At 41.4% G+C, this 21,472-nt stretch overlaps 1 protein-coding gene across 2 annotated transcripts in view; it reads right to left on the bottom strand.

Annotated features, from left to right (window-relative positions):
* KCND1 (potassium voltage-gated channel subfamily D member 1) overlaps nt 1–21,472 on the bottom strand; it is a 161,993-nt gene that overhangs the window by 26,172 nt on the left and 114,349 nt on the right. The gene's annotated exons all lie outside the window — the stretch shown is intronic.

Here is a 21,472-nt window from a genome sequence, read left to right on the forward strand (position 1 = left end):
GTGAACCTTTAGCTGCTACTACTATTTATTATTTCTATAGCGCTGTACATTTTAACATACAATAGACAGTCCCTGCTCTAAAGAGCTTACAATCTAATTTAGACAGGACATTACAGGGTTGGAGAGATTATAGTGGGTCTAGGTATTTGAAAGCAGTGAGTGGGAGTTAAGAGTTGAAAGCAGTTTCAAAAAAGTGGGCCTTTAGCTTGGATTTAAACACTGCCGCGGATGGAGCATGACGTATTGATTCAGGCAGCCTGTTCCAGGCATACGGTGCCGCAAGAAAGAAGGGACGGAGTCTGGAGTTGGCAGTGGAAGAGAGGGGTACAGATTAGAGGGGCTTACCCGATGAACGGAGATCATGGGCATGAAGCATAGGGGGAGATAAGTGAGGAGAGATATCGGTGGGCTTCAGTAAGTATGCATGCATTTTCACAATACTTGTGGTAAAATTATAGATATTCCTGGGGGTATACTTTAAATGAGAGGAGAAATCTACATGTGTACATTCAAATTTCAAAACTATACGCTCATAGCAGACAAGCATGCTTTTTTATCAGTGGTTCCCAACCCTGTCCTGGAGGACCACCAGCTAGTCAGGTTTTCATTCTAGCCCTAATGAATATGCATGAGGCAGATTTGCATACCTGTCACCTTCACTATATGCAAATCTCTCTCAGGGCTATCCCGAAAACCCCGACTGGCTGGTGTCCTCCAGGACAGCATTGGGAACCACTGCTTTATATCATCATTTTAGATGGTGTATGTTCATATGTTTAGCTGCAGAAGCAGCTGATATTTAAGAACAAAAGGTACGTAGACACCTTATGTTGGAATAATGGCTGGATTTGTCTAGGCTGAAAAGGGTGCACTGAGTGCTGATAGGTGCACTACTGAAAATTTATCCCCAAAATTTTTGACCTATTTCTGTGATTCCCTTTATGGAAAAGATATTGAGAAGGTTGTTCTGAAGCAATTAGAAACATTTGTTGACAAGAATTACCTTTTAGATTATTTCCAATATGGTTTTAGAAAGGCATACAGTGTTGAGGCATTGTTAATATCCACTGTTAATACTTTAAAAAGAGGGATGGAAAAAACTCATTGTTTCTGTTTACTGTCTTTAGATATTTCATCCACGTTCGATACCATGGATGTGAATATTTTAAGAGGGGCTGCTGAAAAGTTCTCAGTCCATCCCAAAAAGTTGGGGCAGTCTCCATAGAGGGCTTCACACTTAGTCCAGCAATTTTCGACTTTTTTTGTTCTATATTTTTCCGACAGAATGGGGAAAAAAAGTGGAAAAATCGCTGGACTAAGTGTATAGCCCTCGATGGAGGCTGCCCCAGCTTTGTTGGTTGGGCTGAGAACTTTTCAGCAGCCCCTCGAATTGCATTGGTGGGAAGGTGTATGATTAGTTTGCTGACTATCTGATCGTACAATTTGTGTGCAAAATGGTGGGAGGGTATCTGCCTCTATCTATGTTCAGCACTTTTATTTAATATTTATTTGGCTCCATTATGTAGGGTATTTCTGTCTTTGGGGATAAGTTACTGCTTGTATGCTGATGATATTCAGATCTTCCTCGTGACATCTTGGGGGGAGAGCAATGAATAGTTGGATGATAGGGTGGATAAAAAAAAATCAATGATTTAAAAAAATTGGATTTTTATTTATTTATTTAAATCAGATTTTTTTTTTTTTTTTTAATAAAATGCTTTTTTGAGGAAAAATCTATCTTTAGTTTTCTATTTAAGATACATTATAGTCCAAAAGTTATTCATCATGAAATAATGATTCATTTTTAATTATATAGCATGAGGCTGTATAGTCATGCAATGCCACAGGCAATTTTTCTATCTAAAAGATATGATTCAAAGTTTCAAAGTTTCAAAGTTTATTATTTTTCTTGATTAATCGCTTTATCTAATTCAAAGCGATGTACATAGTAAAATATAATTAAAAGAAAACATACAATACAAACTTTAAATACTTACAATGAATAATAAAAACTACATTACATTGGGTAAGAGGGGTTTATGAAATACATTTGTCGAATAAAAGAGATACATAGGAAAAACACAAAAGGGGAAACATTAAAACGAATGGTACAAAAATATTGGAATCATTGGTCTGAATATTATTAAATTAAGTATTAAAAGCATCATTAAATAAAAATGTTTTTAATTGTATTTTAAATTTTACCAAGTCTTGTTCATTACGTAAAAAAATTGGAAGAGCATTCCAGGTTTGTGGGGCTGTTACAGAAAATATAAATTGTCGTCTGGTGTTTATAAATTTTAATGAGGGAACCGTCAGTAAATTTTGATCAATAGATCTTAATGTTCTAATTGGTTGGTACGGTATAAGTAATTTATAAATGAAAGCAGGTGTCTTATATAGTAATGTCTTGAATGTAAGTAGACAAAGTTTATACGATATTCGATGGATGACAGGAAGCCAATGAGCGTTTTTTAGCAGAGGGGTAACATGATCGAATTTTTTAGATTTTGTTATGAGTTTTATGGAGACATTCTGGATAATTTGCAAACGTTTAAGTTCAGTTAGTGTTATACCTTTAAAGAGAGCATTACAGTAATCAAGTTTGGCTATCACTAAGGAATGGATGAGAATATTTAATGATTTTGAGCAGAGAAATTTTGAGATAGATCTAATCCGTCGTAATCTATAGAAGGACGTTTTAACAATATAACTAATATGATCGTGAAAATTCAATTTAGGATCAAAAATTACTCCTAAAAGTTTTATGTTATTAACTAACTGTAATGGAACATTATCTATAGTAATAGGAGCAATTAACGTCGGATTTTCTTTCCATGGAAAGATCATTAGGTTTGTTTTTTTATATTAAGGGCCAGTTTATTTGTGTTTAGCCATTGGTAGACCTGGTCTAGTTTCTTACTGATCTCCTGAATGGCAGATATATTGTTAGTGTTATGATCACAGATGCTTAATTTTGCTTTTCTCAAAACTGTGAATTTGTGTCTGCAGAGACAACAACATGCTTCTTCTTCACAGCAAAAATGTTATAAAATATACAGAGTTGAGAAAGAGACCTTAGCCCCATTGTTTCATTGCAAATTGATGTACACAGAATCAGCCCCTTACCACTTAAGTGCTAAATTTATATATCTGCCATGTTTCCAGGTCTTTGTGGCATCTAATATATAGTATTTCCCACAAATTTCTGTGAGGGGTGAGTGTCAGATTCTTGCAATCTGATACCTTTTAGGGTTGGGAATGATAGGGTCAGGCAATCAGAATTTTGGTGTCCTACAGGTCTGCCTATTAGTTTGGTGAATCTGGGAAAACTATTAGGTGCATAGCTTGTGACTGACTACCTTTTACTATACCTTAATAACTTCCTCCCCTCCCCCCCCCCAAGTCTTATAAAATATTTGTGGATTGTTTTATTAAAATTTTTAATATAATTTAACGTAGGCATTTATAGGCTGCTTAACCAAAGAGAACGCAGATAAACATTACCATTTCATGAAGATAGAATAAACATATAACTTCTGACATCATATCTATGGAAGAAAGACATTTACACAGCTCTTCTATACATACAATAACTTGGGAGAGTTTTTAGTTCCATTGCTAAGCATGCCAAGCTATAGAACTTCTGCTTATGATAATCCAGTTTCTTGTCTTTGTCACAACAATGTTTTATGCTTGAGAATGGATTGGTGGCGTGAAATGCTGCTACTATTTGGGTTTTTGCCAGGTACTTGTGACTTGGAGTGGCCTCCGTGAAAACGAGATACTGGGCTAGATGGACCATTGGTCTGACCCAGTAAGGCTAGTCTTATGTTCTTATCTCAAGTCTCAAGACAGACCCACTCAGCAGATTAAGCAAAGAGATATAATTAATAAAAGGTCCAGGATAGAAATTATGTTGTAATTTAACAATTAACAGGTCCTTTTACAAGGCGTGCTGTGAGCAGGACACACTGAATGCCAAGCCACCTATTCAAGTTTCAACTTTTATTTAAAATTTGATGATAATGCTTAGCAATAAAAGTAGGGGATACGATTATAAACGTACAATAGACTCATACAGAACATAGACCGACTCAAAGACGTAAATAGACTAACTCAAAGATCCGAGGTAAAAGGGATGAACTACAATATTTATAGCAAAGAGAGATATTAAGCTTTGAATGAAGGGGGGGGGGAAAACAAATAGTACTAAAATGTATCGCTGATCGAAAACATTTGTAAAAGGCCACCAAAATTAAGTCTAGCTTTCACTGGAAGCCAGTGGAGTCTGACCAGATATGGAGTAACGTGTTCTGCATTTTTGCCTCCTAATATAAGAACATAAGAATTGCTGCTGCTGGGGCAGACCAGTGGTCCGTCATGTCCAGCAGTCCGCTCCCGCGGCGGCCCCTAGGTCAAAGACCAGTGCCCTAACTGAGTCTACTCTAGCCTTGCCTGCGTACGTTCTGGTTTAGCAGGAACTTGTCCAACTTTGTCTTGAATCCCTGGAGGGTGTTTTCCCCCTATAATAGCCTCCGGAAGAGTGTTCCAGTTTTCTACCATTCTCTGGGTGAAGAACTTCCTTACGTTTGTATGGAATCCATCCCCTTTTAACTTTAGAGAGTGCCCTCTCGTTCTCTCTACCTTGGAAAGGGTGAACAACCTGTCTTTGTCATGTTGCTTATACTGTATGTTCCGTGTAACTGTCCTGGTAGACCCAGTAATTTTATATTGTAGTTATCCATGGTGGGCTGTAACAAAGCTGCACTGCCGAGCAGTGTATGCTAAATGCTGAGCATGCACTGCTCGACAATGAAGCTTTGTAAAAGGACCCATGTGTGTGTTAATTTACCCCCCCCCCCCATGTACCAAACCGTAGCATGGTTTATAGCGTCAGCCAGGGCGGTAACAGCTCCGACGCTAAAAACCATGCTACGGTTTTGTAAAAGGGGGGTAAATTATTGCTTATACCCTCACTTGCAAATGAATAGCTTCTAAAAGAGGTTTAATGTGGCAAATTATTATCAAATATAACTTTTTCACCAGTTGCTTTATGCTCCCCAATTACTTAGGCCCTCTTTTACTAAGCCACAGTAGAGTTTTTTACCGCAGCCCAGAGCACTAAATGCTCTTACGCTGCTCATAGGAATTCTATGAGTGTCAGAGCATTTAGCGCTCTGGGCCGCAGTAGTAACATAGTAGATGACAGCAGATAAAGACCCGAATGGCCCATCCAGTCTGCCCAACCTGACTCAATTTACATTTTTAAAATGTTTTTCTTAGCTATTTTTGGGCAAGAATCCAAAGCTCTACCCGGTACTGTGCTTGGGTTCCAACTGCCAAAATCTCCGTTAAAACCTACTCCAGCCCATCTATACCCTCCCAGCCACTGAAGCACTCCCCAGCCCATCCCCCACCAAATGGCCATACACAGACACAGACCGTGCAAGTCTGCCCAGTACTGGCCTTAGTTCAATATTTAATATTATTTTCTGATTCTAGATCTTCTGTGTTCATCCCATGCTTCTTTGAACTCAGTCACCGTTTTCCTCTCCACCACCTCTCTCGGGAGCGCATTCCAGGCATCCACCATCTTCTCCGTAAAGTAGAATTTCCTAACATTGCTCTTGAATCTACCACCCCTCAACCTCAAATTATGTCCTCTGGTTTTACCATTTTCCTTTCTCTGGAAAAGATTTTGTTCTATGTTAATACCCTTCAAGTATTTGAATGTCTGAATCATATCTCCCCTGTCCCTCCTTTCCTCTAGGGTATACATATTCAGGGCTTCCAGTCTTTCCTCATACATCTTCTGGCACAAGCCTCCTATCATTTTCGTCGCCCTCCTCTGGACCGCTTCAAGTCTTCTTACGTCCTTCGCCAGATACGGTCTCCAAAACTGAACACAATACTCCAATTGGGGCCTTACCAATGTCCTGTACAGGGGCATCAACACCTTCTTCCTTCTACTGGCTACGCCTCTCTTTATAAAGCCCATCATCCTTCTGGCAGCAGCCACCGCCTTGTCACACAGTTTTTCGCCTTTAAATCTTTGGACACTATCACCCCAAGGTCCCTCTCCCTGTCCGTGTATATCAGCTTCTCACCTCCCAGCATATACGGTTACTTCCGATTATTAATCCCCAAATGCATTACTCTGCATTTCTTTGCAATGAATTTTAGTTGCCAGGCATTAGACCATTCCTCTAACTTTTGCAGATCCTTTTTCATATTTTCCACTCCCTCTTCGGTGTCTACTCTGTTACAAATCTTGGTATCATCTGCAAAAAGACACACTTTTCCTTCTAACCCTTCAGCAATGTCACTCACAAACATATTGAACAGGATTGGCCTCAGCACCGAACCCTGAGGGACTCCACTACTCACCTCTTCTGCAGCTTAGTAAAAGAGGGAGTTTCAAAATATAATCCTAGGTTCTCCAAGAGAAGTAAAAAAGGATAGTCATAAAATCAGATAATTTATTTAAATCAGCTAGTATCTATATAAAGTGAAAATAAAAATGGCTTATCTTTATAAAATAAAGAGCTGGTTCAACCTATGGACCAGGTGAGGTCATGGCCCAGGGTATTGGTGATAAAGGGCACCAGATCTTAGTCTGGCCTACCTGGTCTAAAGGGATAGCTGCCGGACCGTGATTTGGGCCCCCTTTATCATCAGCTAGTGCCTCATATGGTCCAGCAGGCATTTCTGCCTAGACTCCACCCTATTTATGTCTATCGGAATGTCAATACTGTGTAAAAGCAATGTTAAAAATAGAAATGGTTTTGTGAAAGGCCAACCTTTTACATTTGTATGCAATACACCATTTTATAAAAGCCAGTTTTCACATACAGAACACACTTTTCACTCAGAAAAGGCTGTAAAAGTTACCCCCTTGTACTATGAACAAGTAAAGTGGTCTGTTTTTCCTCTGATCACTTGTAATAAAAATAAACATACAAAAAAATTACAAAGTGTAACAAGGACAACAAAAGTATTCTGGGGATGTTCAGGTTGGTTTCTGATCAGATAACATTTGTAGAACGACTTTGCGGCTATCACTGTTGTTCCTTCTGTTTCCCTCAACATTATGGGGAATTTTTCCGGTTTGTTATTTTGTGGGAAGTCTGATTTTCTCCAGGGTGCACCAGGCTCCCCTCCCTCCCACCAAAAGGAAGCTTCTCTGCTGACTAAGACTCTGGGATCGGTGACTGCTTTGCTAATGAATTAGTCATTAGAATTTAATGGAGTGTCAGGGAAGACTCCATCACTCTCTGACTCAAAAACACACACCATCTTAATCTTGCCCTGCAGCATCCCAGTACAGAGACAGACAGACACACAGAGCTCTCCCAATGTACCCCAATCCTGCCCTGCAGCACCTTTGCTATTTTAGTACTGACACTCCCCTCCCCCCACACTCAACTTTGCTAATATACCTCTATTTTGCAGTACACACTGTTAGCCCAGTACTGAGACAGACACACCCAACCACCTACTACTGAGACCAGACATATAAACAGCTGACAATTTACCTCAATTCCATCCTGAAACACCTTGTTATGCCTGATTTCTGTGTACTCACATTTACATTTATTTCCCTGTGTTGTGTAACAATATTGCCACAGTCGCTATGAAAGGCAATTTTCAGAGCAAGTTAAGTATCTGGTATCAATCGATGCCCTGCAAGTTTCTTCTCTACTGGGTTACTGTTGAATGGGAAAAAAATCCTTTCAATTTCATTATAACCCATTTGTAAGGCATGCAATTCTTGAGAGAGAAAGAGGGGAGGAATAGAGACAAAATAAGAAAGAGGGAGAAAGAAAGAAATAGAGAGAGGGAGAAATGGATGAAAGAAGAAAAAACCAAGGGGAGGAAATGACAACATAGAGATAGAAAGAAAAGGAAAAGGGATGGGGGTGGGGATTGAAGATGAGGAATAATTTAACATTGACACTTTACTTGGTATGAGACTAATGGGGATAGATCCAGGAGCAACATAAGCAAAATATTTATTCACAGAATAGGTACAATGGAACAAATTTGCAGATGACACATTATTCAAAGTTGTTAAATCACAAGAGGATTGTGAAAAATTGCAAAAGGATTTTGCGAGACTGGGAGCCTAAGCATTCAAATGGCAAATGACATTGGGGGGGGGTATTTCATCAAGGAGCACTAACTGCATTAGTGCATGCTAGCAATTAGTGCGTGATATACGCTAAGACACTTATTATATTCCTATGGTGTCTTAGCATTTAGCACATGCTAAAGTGGTTAGTGCCCCTTGATGAATTCCCCCTCGATGTGGACAATTGCAAAGTGATGCATGTAGGGAAGAGGAACCCAAACTAGAAGTACATTATGGGCCCCTTTTGCAAAGCCTTGGTAGCGATTCTCCCACAGCAAATGCCTGTCGGGTAGACTAGCTGCAAAGAAATCAGAGAGGGGTTTGAAGGACTATACCGAGGAGGCAATGGAGCCCTGGCAAATCCGGTGGTGTAATTGAATTGCTGCTGTGAAAGAATCGGGGAGAAGTGCCTGGAGGAGTACAGAGAGGCATCCTGAAGATCCAATAGCGCAGCTAGGTTATTTTTCTTTACCTCTATATGCTACATTCGCTGCTGAAGTTTGAATTATTTTGTGTTAAGGAACTGTGGCCTTGTTCTTGAAGACAGAAAGTCTATGAAATAAAGGAGGCGACCCATTGAGAAAAATTTTTTGTGAATTAGAGGGAGGAGATCCATTATGAGAAAAATGATATATGGACTACTATTGAAATGATTATGAACTACTATTGAAATTATTTGGTAATAGTGCAGTTTTTTAGACCCATGAAGCACAACTGAGGACTTTTTCTCCACTTTGCTTTTTGCTTGTTTGGGGGTTTTTTTTTTTTTTATTGCTCTCCCTCCTTGTTTGATGGTTGGACTCCTACTTGACTATTAATGGTTAGGGGTTCCAGTTTCTTCTAATAGAGCCTAAGCACATTTTGATATTTATTTTGTGGTAACTGAAATCACCCGTTATTATAATGTTGCCCAATTTGCCAGCTTTTCTAATCTCTGAAAACATTTCTTCATCTGTTTGCTCATTCAGTCCTTGGGGACCCTACCTCTATATTCGTTCCCTTCACACATAGAATTTTTATCCATATGGATTCCATACTTCTATTTATGTCATGCAGAATGTTTATTTTGTTTGATTCAATTCCCTCTTTAACATATAGCACAACCCCTCTCCAATTTGATCTACTCTAACCTTGCAATATAATTTGTATCCAGGTAACAGTGTCCCATTGATTGTCCTCCTTCCACCAGGTCTCTGAGACACCCATTATATCTATCTCATCATTCATTGCTACATACTCTAACTCTCCTATTTTATTTACTAGGCTTCTAGCATTTGTATATAGACACTTCAAAATTTTGTTTTTTCCTTGTATCTACAGGTGCTGAGAAGATGACAGGGATAATTTGAGTCATTTACTCTGCCTTCCTCTTAAACACTCCTGGCTTTCTTTCACCATTATTGAAACTTCTAATCTAATACAAAATTTCTGAATTGCTCTAATACCATTTAGTTCAAGGTGATTTATATCAAAAAGAAACCATAATAATTCTATGGGAAAATATAATTCCTTGGATAAGATGTCATTACAATTGTTTAACTAACAGTACCAACTTTATAATCTATCATATAAAAATTCTATGAAATTTCTAATAACTAATTTCTGTCCTTATTTGTATAGGTAAATCATTCCAAATAACAATAGCAGTATATGTAAAAGAAGAATCAAATTGATGTTTACCCAACATATACTTTTTTTTTTTGTAATTCTTTATTGATTTTCAATTCAAATACAAAGTGCAAAAAATTTTACAAACAAGTAAAACATGGAACAGCACTTACATCCAATCAAATAATATAAAATATATTTCCCCCTTCCCTGGATGTAAGTGAAAAACAAGTAAGAATTAAAGACTTATACCATTAATCAGATATACTGCAATAAAAATCTCAGTCATCATACTCAGTCTATTAGATGAATAATGCAAACGTGAAATGAACAAAGTGAGATGATCAGAAATCTCTGCTTGTATAATATGATGAATCAAACAGTTTTAAATTCTATATGTTTCTCCATAGGCAGCCAATGAAGTTTCATATAAAATATAGAAATACTATCGTATCTCTTCAGATCATGTATCAATCTCACTGCAGTATTTTGAATCAGCTGCAATTTTTTGTACCATTTTTGAGTTTAAGTTCAAAAGACTTTGTTGGGACTCCCTAAATATCCTGGTCACTACCATAACAGACCTGCCACCTGCCACAGAAACTCCTCTGCCTTCTTTTCCTTTTTCTTGCTCCTCTTGTCTCTCCGGGAGCCTGGCAAACTGGTAAGATAGCCATGATGACAGCAGTTCCTCTCCGTCGCTGCCTGTGTTGGCACCTCCTCCAAAATACCACCTGCCCCCTTGTAGTACTATTACTATGGGATGCATAATAATATAAAGAAGAATGACCCCTAGAGGTAGTATCATAAGACTACCACTAGGAAATAGATACCATTTTGGAAGAGGCATCAACCCAGGTACCAGAGAAGAGGAACCACTGCTGCCATGGCTTACTTACCAGTTGCCAAGACCTCTGGCGAGATTTGGGGGAGTGGGGAAAGGGAGAGAAGGAGACATGGTTTCTGTGATGGGGGTAGGTCCTAGTATGTTGGTGGCTAGGGTTGAACTGGGGGGGAGAGGAAGAGGTTTCTTCCAGGTGGTCAGGAGAGAGCCAGTTCTTGTGTTGAGGCTCAGGGTCCATGTGGGAGGATTTTGAGAAAGAAATTGTGCAAACCATCTTTGCAGCCATGCTACTACACTGCCAGTAGTGCAGCAGACCTTGCTGCCTCCTGACAGCACACTGTCACAGTCAGCAACACCACTACCTATCCATGTCACACCCAGATCTAGCCTACATCCACCTTAGGCAGATAACACTGGGTTTTTAGTGCAAAGGCTTCCTTTTTAACACAGTAAATGGTTGTATGGGCATGCACTTCTGTCTAACATGCTGAAAACTCTGCATTAGCTGCTTAACATAGCTTAGTAAAAGGGCCTCATAGTTAAGCTCTGAAATTCATTACTAGAAGATGTATGAAAAAAAGCTGTCACTGACCAACCCCCTTTTACTAAACTGCAATAGTGGTTATTAGCACAGAATGCTCCGTGCTGCTCCTGAACTCTTTGAGCAGCGGGAGCAATGCGGAGCATCCAGCGCGGCTCCCTGTGCTCATAACCACTATCGTGGTTTAGTAAAAAAAAAAAAAAAAAAGGGGGGGGGGGGATAATCTGGGTTTTAAAAAGGTTTGAAAAGGTTCCTGGAGGAAAAATCCAGAAACAATTAATAAGATGGACTTGGGGAAAACTGGCTTTTGTCTCTGGGATAAGCAGCCTCAAGTCTATTCACCTTTCTGGATCCTGTCAGGTACCTGTGACCTGGATTGGCCACTGCTGGAAATAAGACACTCGTCTTGATGGACTCTGCTGTCTCTCATAAAGCAAATCTTATTCTTTTATGAAGAGCCTCATCAAGCAGAGTTACCAGCTATAGAGGCTGCTCATAAACATTGCCAAAAAAGTGAACCTGGGTTTGTTTGTTTTTTATTTATAAGAGAAATCTTTTTTTTTTTTTTTTTTATAATTCTTTATTAATTTTCAAAACTGCAATACAACAAATGCAACATATAACGATACGACAACAGCACATTCAACTTTCACACGTTAATAATCAACCATTCTCCCCCCACCCACCCACCCATCCAATAATCATTCAATAAACACAAAAACATATTGCCATAAAAATCTTACCCTATTCTGAATATTGATATCTTCCCACCCATCCCAATCATAATATTTCTTATGCATGTTACACTCACTTTTGGATTCACTATAACAGAATCTCTTTTGTAGTTTATATATCACTCCATTGTAATTTATCATTCATGGGACCCCTGAAGACATCTTGTCGAAACGCGGACCGGGTTGGGTCCTGCGCCATTAGCGGAATAGGACCTTTTGATTTGTATGTGGATTGTTTCATTGTATATTTGGAACTTTGATTCTTTCATTAAAAGTCCATTTCAGGATCATCGCCACTCCACAGTGTTTTTTGGTTTCACTTAATGAAGAAGCAGAATCTGTGCAGAGTGCTAGATTCAACTCTAGCCACCTTGTTGGGCACCCTACATGGACCATGCAGGTCTTTATCTGCCAGCATTTATTATGTTATTATGTAATGCAATATCACAAACTTAAATGTTAAATTTTAGTAATGGTTTTCCATACCCTTATCCAAGATGAATAGATACTTGTGCAAGAATGCAAAATGTGTGAGATAACATTAGACAACAAGGTTTTTGCTTCTTCAACACTTTTGGGTATATTTTCTAGATTTTTGATTGCTGATCACAAAGATCACATTTAAAATTACATATTACATACCGTTTCAACAAAAAAAGTACATTTTTACAATTTCTTGTTATACTCTCAGGCTAATGTAATTAATAATTAATAACTGACACCAATATTAAGGAAGACATTTTTGTTGGTCCACAGATCAGACACGTCATCAATGATGAGAGATTTGAAGATCTGTTAGTCGGGCCAGAGAAAATTGGCTGGAAAGCATTCAAGGATGTCGTTGAGAATTTTCTTGGCAGTTACAGAGCACCAAACTATATTCAACTGGTTGATAAACTTCTTAGAGAATACAAAACCATGAAGTGCAGCATGTCACTGAAGCACTTTCTACATTCACACTTGGACATTTTCCCTGCAAACCTTGGTGCCGTCAGCAACGAATAAGGTGAAAGGTTTCACCAGGACATTGCCACTATGGAAAAACGTTATCAGGGCAACTGGAATTCATCAATGTTGGCTGACTATTGTTGGAAACTGCAACGAGATGCACCAGATACTGACTACAAATGAAAATCAGCAGGAACACACTTTTAGCCACGGCGAACTACCACAGCATATCAGAAATTTTGTGAATTAAAACATATTATAGTCAATTAAAGATACCATCGTGTTTCTCAAAATTCCTATATGATACAGTCAGAGGGAAATTATATTTATGTTTATTTTGAAGGGGGTCTATCATAATCACCAGTTTGTTTTAAGGAAGCAAACCTTTGGAAAAATTTGTAGTCCAGTGTTACCAGACACTTGCACTTGTTCTCCAGAGTTTCCAAGGGGTCAAAGATAGCAGATGGGTCACAAAAAAATAAAGATAGTTTCAGCCGTGCAAAGACTGCTAAGTTTACCTATATCAAAAACATCTGATGCTATAAAGTGCTCTTCTGATTCCCTGTCTTGTTTCCACCTTCTCTGTAAAACAGTATTAACTGAGAATTAATTGCTTAATTGTTTATAAAAAAAAGCAATGCACCATTACCTAAGAAATTCACCTTAGCACCAGTTTGCAATCATTCCAAAGCATCGGCTAAAGCAATGGTGGAGCTGGAACCACTTAAATTCCTGTGTTCTGAGAAGTCCAAATCTCGCAGCAAGCCTCTTAACCCTTTCAGGACCAAGGGACATATTTGTCCCATAACTTTAAAATCCTATAAATTTTGATTGGGATAGTCTACAGTTCTAAATTTGATATGTACGGATTCCATATGACACTGCCTTTATGTAAACAAACTGGTTCCGACATTCATTCATTAGCGTCGTTGCTAGATTGACGAGACGATTCACTTGCCACACTGTCCATAAGCCAGAAGTGTGATTTTTTAAAATAAAAATAATGATATTTCACAAAAAAAAATCAATTTTTTGGCATCTGCAAGCCCTTTTTACCATAAAAATGTCGTCAAAACCACAAAAATTGGCCTACGATCCTTATGGTCCTGAAAGGGTTAAAAAGACAACAATTTTTCATTTCCAATAGCTGTCCTAGCTTCATGTTCCTCTTGGCTACTACAACTGCCACTTTATCTGTTTTAAAGCAGGAGTTAAACCAAATGGAAATATTGAGGCCTTTTCCCATGAGACCTTTGTAAGCTTATTCAATTGCACCAGTGCACTAGGAATAGCCTGGATTGTACAGAAGGAACTCAGTAAACTAAACAACATGATCTCTGCTGTAATATTCAATGGGAGGAGACTTACTTAGTCTTTTTAAAATAATTTATTTATTATGATTTATTTTCTGACTTTTTGAAAAAAAATGCACCCATAGGCAATTTTATAGGGATCCTTTTACCAAGCTTTGGTAAGCCCTCACACATTGCCGCGCACACTCAAGCATCCTAAGTTCACATATCCAATACACCTCCAAAACCTGTCATTTCTTTCTATCGCTAACATCCGATCCTTCCTTTCTGAGTGCACTGCTAAGACTCTCATCCTTACCATCTTCACCTCTCACTTAGACTACTGCAACCTGCTTCTCACCGGCCTTCCACTAAACTAAACCATCTTTCTCCCCTTCAATCTTATCAAAACTCTGCTGCATGCCTCATATTCCATCAGTCACTATGCCCACATTACCCCTTTCCTCAAGCCATTTCATTGGCTCTCTATCTGTTTATGCATACAGTTCAAACTCCTCTTAATGACCTACAAGTGTATTCACGCCTCAGTATCTCTCTTCTCTTTTCTCTCCCAACACTCCCCCTTTCCCCCCCACTGGGCACTCCGCTAATCGGATAAGTCTCTCGTATCTGTTCTCTTATCCTTTGTAGCCAATTCCAGACTCCATTCTCCGTTCCTTCTACCTTGCTGCACCGTATGCCTGGAACTAGAGGTGACATGGCGGTGGGTTACCTGCGGCTAACCGTGGGTGACAAAAAACGGTGACAAAAAAAAGGTCACCACAAGTACAGGGACAAGGCCATTCACCGCCTCGTGGAGTGGTGAATGGCCTTGTCTCCGCAGTTAAGGGAATGAGCACGCGTGGTGAATGAGTGTGCGGTCCGGCAACCCCCTCTCTTCCGCCATCCGTCCGGGCATCTCCCTCCCTTCCCCTTACCTTCCCTTCGTGGTGATTTCTACGAGGCTATGCTTTCTATTGCGATTTCTATGAGGCTATGCGTTCTATTGCAGCTGGAGCCTTGAAGTCGTGCCTTGTGTGGTTGCTGGAAAGGTCTCCTATGACACAACTTCCTGTTTCCAGTTGCATCAAAGGAGACCTTTCCAGCAGCTACACAAGACGTGACTTCAAGGCTCCAGCTGCAATAGAACGCTTAGCCTCATAGAAATCGCCATGAAAGGAGGGGAAGGGAAGGAGGGAGATGCAGACAGCCGGTGGGAGGGAGCTGCGTGACCGCGCGAAGGGTGCTGGGGGGGTGAAGAGGAGAAGATGCTGAAGCAGCCTGAAAGGAACTGGGAAAGAGAGAGAGGGGAGAAGACACTGGGAAATGGGAAAAGGAGAGTGGGGAGAAGACGCTGAGAAAGAGGCTAGATTATTTCATTTATTTTATTCATTTTCACATCAAAGATCACAGAGAACACTTTGATACAGGCAACTAAATACATTCAAGAAATTATTGTCAAGTCATAAATTCCAGTACAATGATCATAGTCCACATTAACGGAGAGTGAAACCATACACAATCAAGGGTAGTTGAATTAAAGAAAAACTGAACTCGGTCATATTTGCATATGCCTCAAATGTACAGGGTTCTTTCTTTGGTTAATTATATTAGGGCCTAAGTGGTTGAAATTACAGAGGGGTCAGGAGCCTTAATGGCAGCCTTACCTTCCAAGAAATATTGTAATTGTTCTGGATCATAAAAAATATACTTGTTTGTTTGATAGGTAATACAACATTTACAAGGAAACCTAAGTTGAAAGGTTGCTCCCAAAGCCAAAACTGACTGACGAAATGTCAGAAATTTTTTACGTCTAAGCTGCGTCCACTTTGAGACATCAGGAAAAATTGCAATTTTGTGATTGTAAAATTCAACACTTTCAGTTCTATAATAGAGGCGGAGGAGAGCTTCTTTATCTTGTAAGAAAACAAAAGTTACTAGCAAAGTAGCTCTCGCTGAAATCTCAATCCGTGAAGATTCTAACATCCCAGTGAGGTCTAATTCTCCGGGATGAACAGTTGACTTGTCCTTATCCTCTTCAACTATATTAAGATAATATAGTTTTTGCAATGGTGGCATGTTTGTCTCTGAAAATTTTAAAACTGAAGTCAAAAAAGAATGGAAAAGTTCTCTCGGTGATAGTATTCTAGATACAGGAAAATTTAAAAGTCTCAGGTTTAAATTTCTATTTGCATTTTCTAAGTTTTCAATTTTCCTGATCATTAAGTTTTTTCTTTCATTTGAGAATTTGATACAAGTTTTATTTCAGAGACTGTCTTCTCAATATTGTCCATTCTAATTGCTTGTTGTTGAATTTTCCCTTCACAGTTTTTAATTTGAACTGCAGTTTGTTGAGTTGAGGAAATAAATTGGGAGCATACCTGATGAAGGCTCTCCATGGCTCCCCACAACGCCTCCATATCCACCACTTTAGGCTTAGTCAGGGGTTTCAGAGGTTGAAATGGAAAAGAGACTCCATTTCCCACACTCGTTGCTCCCTGAACGCCTCCTCCTCCCTCTGCCGTTTGTTGGTGACCCGGCATAGCTTGAATCACCTCCGGGGTCAAAGGCAGCATCATCGGGTCCAGCGGGGATTCACTCCCCGACGTCTCCTGTTGACCTGCAGGACTGCCCGACATCATCCCGGGACGGGGAGGGATCGCAGGACCCAGCGGGCTCAGTGAAAAGTCACTGTCCAGCTCCGAGGACTGCCCCCCTCGGAGCACGGATTCGCCCAGACCAAAGGGAACAGCAAAAGCTGTTATTGCTGTCTGGCGTGTTACCGACGAGGCAGAGGAAGCCGGGAGATCGCTCCTCTGTTTCCCCCTGCGCTTCGGCATTCCTTTAAAGCGAAAACCGGTAAGTCAATCTCGGGGGGAAAAAACTTAGAACGCCGATGGAAGGGGAGCCTCTCACAACACGTCTGTCCCTGCTAGATTATTAATATTTGTCTCGCTATCCCCTTTTGACTCTTCCCTATCAATATCCCCTGCCTTTTCTCCCTACCTCCCCAGCTCCGTTCCCCAATCCCATTCACTTTGGTTGACTCCTTCTACTTCAAGAACAATCTTCTTCCTATAGGTTTGCTGGGATGGAGCAGTGATGGGACCGAGCTCGCGGTGACGGGGCAGAGATGGGGACAAATTTTTTCCCCGTGTCATTCTCTACCTGGAACAAACTACCTGGTTCAGTATAACAAACTCTGTCTCTGGTAGTATTCAAATCCAGAGACTCAAAGCCCTTTTCCTTGAAGATGCTTTCAATTCCAAACTCCAACCCACCTGCTAAGCACCAATGTCTGTCTTATCATTCCCTCTGTAATTCCCCCACCTGGACACTCTGTAATTAATTCACGTTCTGGACTAGATTGTAAGCTCTTTTGAGCAGGGACTGTCTCTTCTGTGTTTTGATGAACAGCGCTGCGTATGTCTAGTAGCGCTATAGAAATGAGAAGTAGTAGTAAGTTTGCACATGCACACCACACACTAATAAAATTACTTTTACCACAGAGGGGGCATGCCTGGTGGTGTAGAGTGGATGTTTCTGCGGTAATCACTTAGCTCAGCTACATTACCGTATGCTGATTAGCGCATGATTACCAGTGAGCCCTTACCACCCACAAAATAGGTGGTGATAAGGGCTCATGTGCTAATCTTTTTTTTAAAAAAAATTAAATTTTTAAATTAATTTTCAGTTATAAGCATACATCATCACAGCTTCTTACACAAAACAACAATAATATACAGATCAGCCAACAGCAGTTATCAGAACAATCAAGATGATAATAATCTGATAATCAACTCCCCAATACCCTCTCCCCCCCAGACAGCAGAGTCAAGTCCCATAAGTCCCATCAACCCCCCTACCCCTCCTCCTTCCCCCACCTCCCCTCGCCTTGGTCAAGGAGCCCAACCAAAGAACAACTTATAACATTGAAGTATCATCCAATATATCCTCCAGTTTTTTCCAAGTAAAATCCTGAGACCCACAAGGAGCACGGTGCCGAGCCACAGCCCTCTCCATCTTACCCAACGACAACAAACGAGTGAGCCATTCATCATAAGTGGGAACTAAATTACTTTTCCAATGGTTTGCTATTAAACACTTTGCAGCCGCCAACCCAAGGCTGCTAATCTTTTTTTAATGGCCACACACTAATGGCAACATTACTGTGTGGCCACCAATATAAAAACTGGAAAATTGGCCACTTGCCTGCTAAGCTAAAAATGACCTTAGCACATGGGAAAGAGCCAGGTAAGGGCGCACAGTGTCATAGCGAGGGTGAGTGGCGGCTGGGGTGGTGGTGCCCCTCCCCCACCCCCGCTCCTGCCGACCCCCCCGTACCTCTTTAATTTTCCAGGCTTGAGCAACCTCACGAACTTGTTGCCCGCATCGTGTCAGCTATCCCTCTGACATCACTTCCTAGGGGCGGGGCCCGGAAGTGACATCGGAGAGAGCCGATGCCAAAGCGGGCAGAAAGTTCGTAATGCTGCCCACACAGGGAAAATTAAAGAGGTATGAGGAAAGGGAAGGGGCACATGCGTGCGGCAGGAGCGGAAAGGAGTGGGGGGGGGTGGAGAGGACGGGTGCCAGTGCCCCTACCAACACCATCTCCCCCTTACTATGCCACTGGATGTACTACGGCCACTTTTAGCATTGCTTTGTAAAAGAGGCCCTGTAGTGATTATATGACTGTTGTTCTGCTTCCACAATTAGGTGTGCATGTCCTGCATTCATATAACAGTACCATTAAAACAGCTCATATAATAGAGCCATGATACACACAATCTCAGAATAAACATATAAAAACATATGAATAGACAAAGGTCCTTATTCTCGAAACCCAAGTCCCGAATGCAGGCAGCGGTAGGCATCCTGCTGCCATCTGGCAGTCAATCAGGATGCATGTAAAAAATAAAAAAAAAGGTATCTGAGGCAGGAAGCCTACATTATAGGCCTCTGTAGCGTGTCTACGGAGATAAGAACATAAGAATTGCTGCTGCTGGGTCAGACCAGTGGTCCATCGTGCCCAGCAGTCCGCTCTGGTCAAAACGGGCTTAAGCGTCGGTACGCGTCTCCGTAGTGGTAAGACAGATGCCTTAAAAGTAGGCCTGCAAAATGCTGGACGATGTTTAAGGCATCTCTGGGAGCGTAGAGATGATTCTGAATAGGATGCCGATGCATGACTGACACACGATCGGCGGCCGCCAATATCGACGTCCTATACAGAATCAAACCCAAAGGCTATATGCAGAGGTGGAAAGTATGGATGGACAAGATTTGACAAAGGAGTTGGGCTACATAAAAGCAAGAGACTAACACAAATCAAAAATTGCATGTGCAGGTCCATCTTGCCCTGCAGTCCGCTCACGGAGCGGCCCTCTGGTCAAAGATCAGCGCCCTAACTGAGACTACCTGCTTATGTTCTGGTTCAGCAGGAACTTGTCTAACTTTGTCTTGAATCCCTGGAGTGTGTTCTCCCCTATAACAGACTCCAGAAGAGCGTTCTAGTTTTCTACCACTCTCTGGGTGAAGAAGAACTTCCTTACATTCGTACGGAATCTATCCCCTTTCAATCAATTTTAGAGAGTGCCCTCTCGTTCTCCCTACCTTAGAGAGGGTGAACAAACTGTCCTTATCTACCAAGTCTATTCCCTTCGGTACCTTGAATGTTTTGATCATGTCCACTCTCAATCTCCTCTGTTTCAATTATCAGTACTGATAAAGCCAATTAAAAAAACAAAGTTAAGTTCCTAGATGGGCTAGGCATGCCAATCTAGGCACCTAAATTTAGATACCTTTTACAGAATCATGGTTTTTACTGCCTCTTGTTTAAGAGGTACTAAGGTTTCCCACATTAACCCAACATTATCCAGTTAGCGTATGCTAATGTGACTGCACTAGCTGGATAATGCTTCCATGCCCATTCCCTGCCCCTCCCAAAAATATTACAACCCCCCCTCCAATAATGCTATTGCGTACCTTAAGCTAAATAAACCTAATAATGTGTGCTAAGGCAGCTAATATTCTAAGATTCCTGATGTGTGGGTTTAAGTGGAGTTCATGGTTCCAACAAGAAATTGTGATATCAGACACCTAACAGAGATCCACAGGAGCTTTGTTTGACTGGGGTTTGACTGGGTTTCAGACAGAGTGAACTGCTTATCATATGCCTAGATATAGAGGTGTGTATCCAAATCAGGTCAGATAGTGGCTTGAGATACACGTATTTGGAAAAACTATGATCGCCTTAACTTCCATTTTTGGTGGGCGAACCCTTATGCTCCAGTCCGATTTCCTTACACATCCAGGGTGGGAGGGAGGGTGGTGAGAATGTATTACTACTTTAAAGAAGAGTGAGTTATTGGAAGAATTATTGCATTTACTAGTCTTTAAGCCCGTTACATTAATGGGTGCTAGAGTAGATGTCTGTCTGTCTGGGTATTTTTTTTCTTTGTCTCTCTCTCCTTGCATGCTGCCTGTCTGTCATTTTTTCTGTCTGTGAATCTCCCTATGCCTCCTTCCTATGTCCTTAGTGCCCCTTCCTATGTCCATAGTGCCCCCAGTGCCCCTTTCTATGTCCTTAGTGCCCCCTGAGCCTCCTTCCTCCCCCCCCTCCGATACCAGCCTGCCTTCCATTGAAACCCCCCCACCCTCCGTTGCCTCCCATCCCCTTGAGCAGCATATTTCCATGGAAACACCCCCCCCCCCCGATGCCATCCTGCATGCCTGGCTTCCATTGAACCCCCCACCCCCTCTCCAATGCCAGCCTGCCTGCCTCCCATCCCCCTTCCACCGAAATCCCCCCAATGGCAGTCTGCCTGCTTGCCTCCCATCCCCCTGAGCAGCATGTTTTTAACCCCCTCCCTGCGCCGACCCTAGGAACACCACTAACATGCCGCGACTCCCCCTTCCCCCTGACCTTAGGCACACCACTAACACGCCGCAACTCCCCCCCCCCGACCTTACCCGGCACAACAGAAACCCCCGTTGACCCTCCCACCGCTACACGGCTGACAAACCCGGCAGGAGGAGCAGCGTCCCAGGCACACTAAACGCTGCTTCGGGTCTTCTAATGGCCTAATTTCCTCTGATGACGTCATTAGGGAAGCGGCAGAGGAAATTAGGCCAGTAGAAGACCCGAAGCAGCGTTTAGTGTGCCTGGGATGCTGCTCCTCCTGCCGGGTTTGTCAGCCGTGTAGCGGTGGGAGGGTCAACGGGGGTTTCAGTTGTGCTGGGTAGCATCGTCGGGGGGGGGGGTGAGTCGCGGCGTGTTAGTGGTGTAACCTAGGGTCGGCGGCGGGAGGGGGAAGTCACAGCTGTTACCTGGCCGAAAACCTGTCTGCACAGCCAGCGACCGCTATCTTTCTG

Source organism: Geotrypetes seraphini, chromosome 1, assembly GCF_902459505.1.
Source record: "Geotrypetes seraphini chromosome 1, aGeoSer1.1, whole genome shotgun sequence".
Lineage (NCBI taxonomy): Eukaryota > Metazoa > Chordata > Amphibia > Gymnophiona > Dermophiidae > Geotrypetes > Geotrypetes seraphini.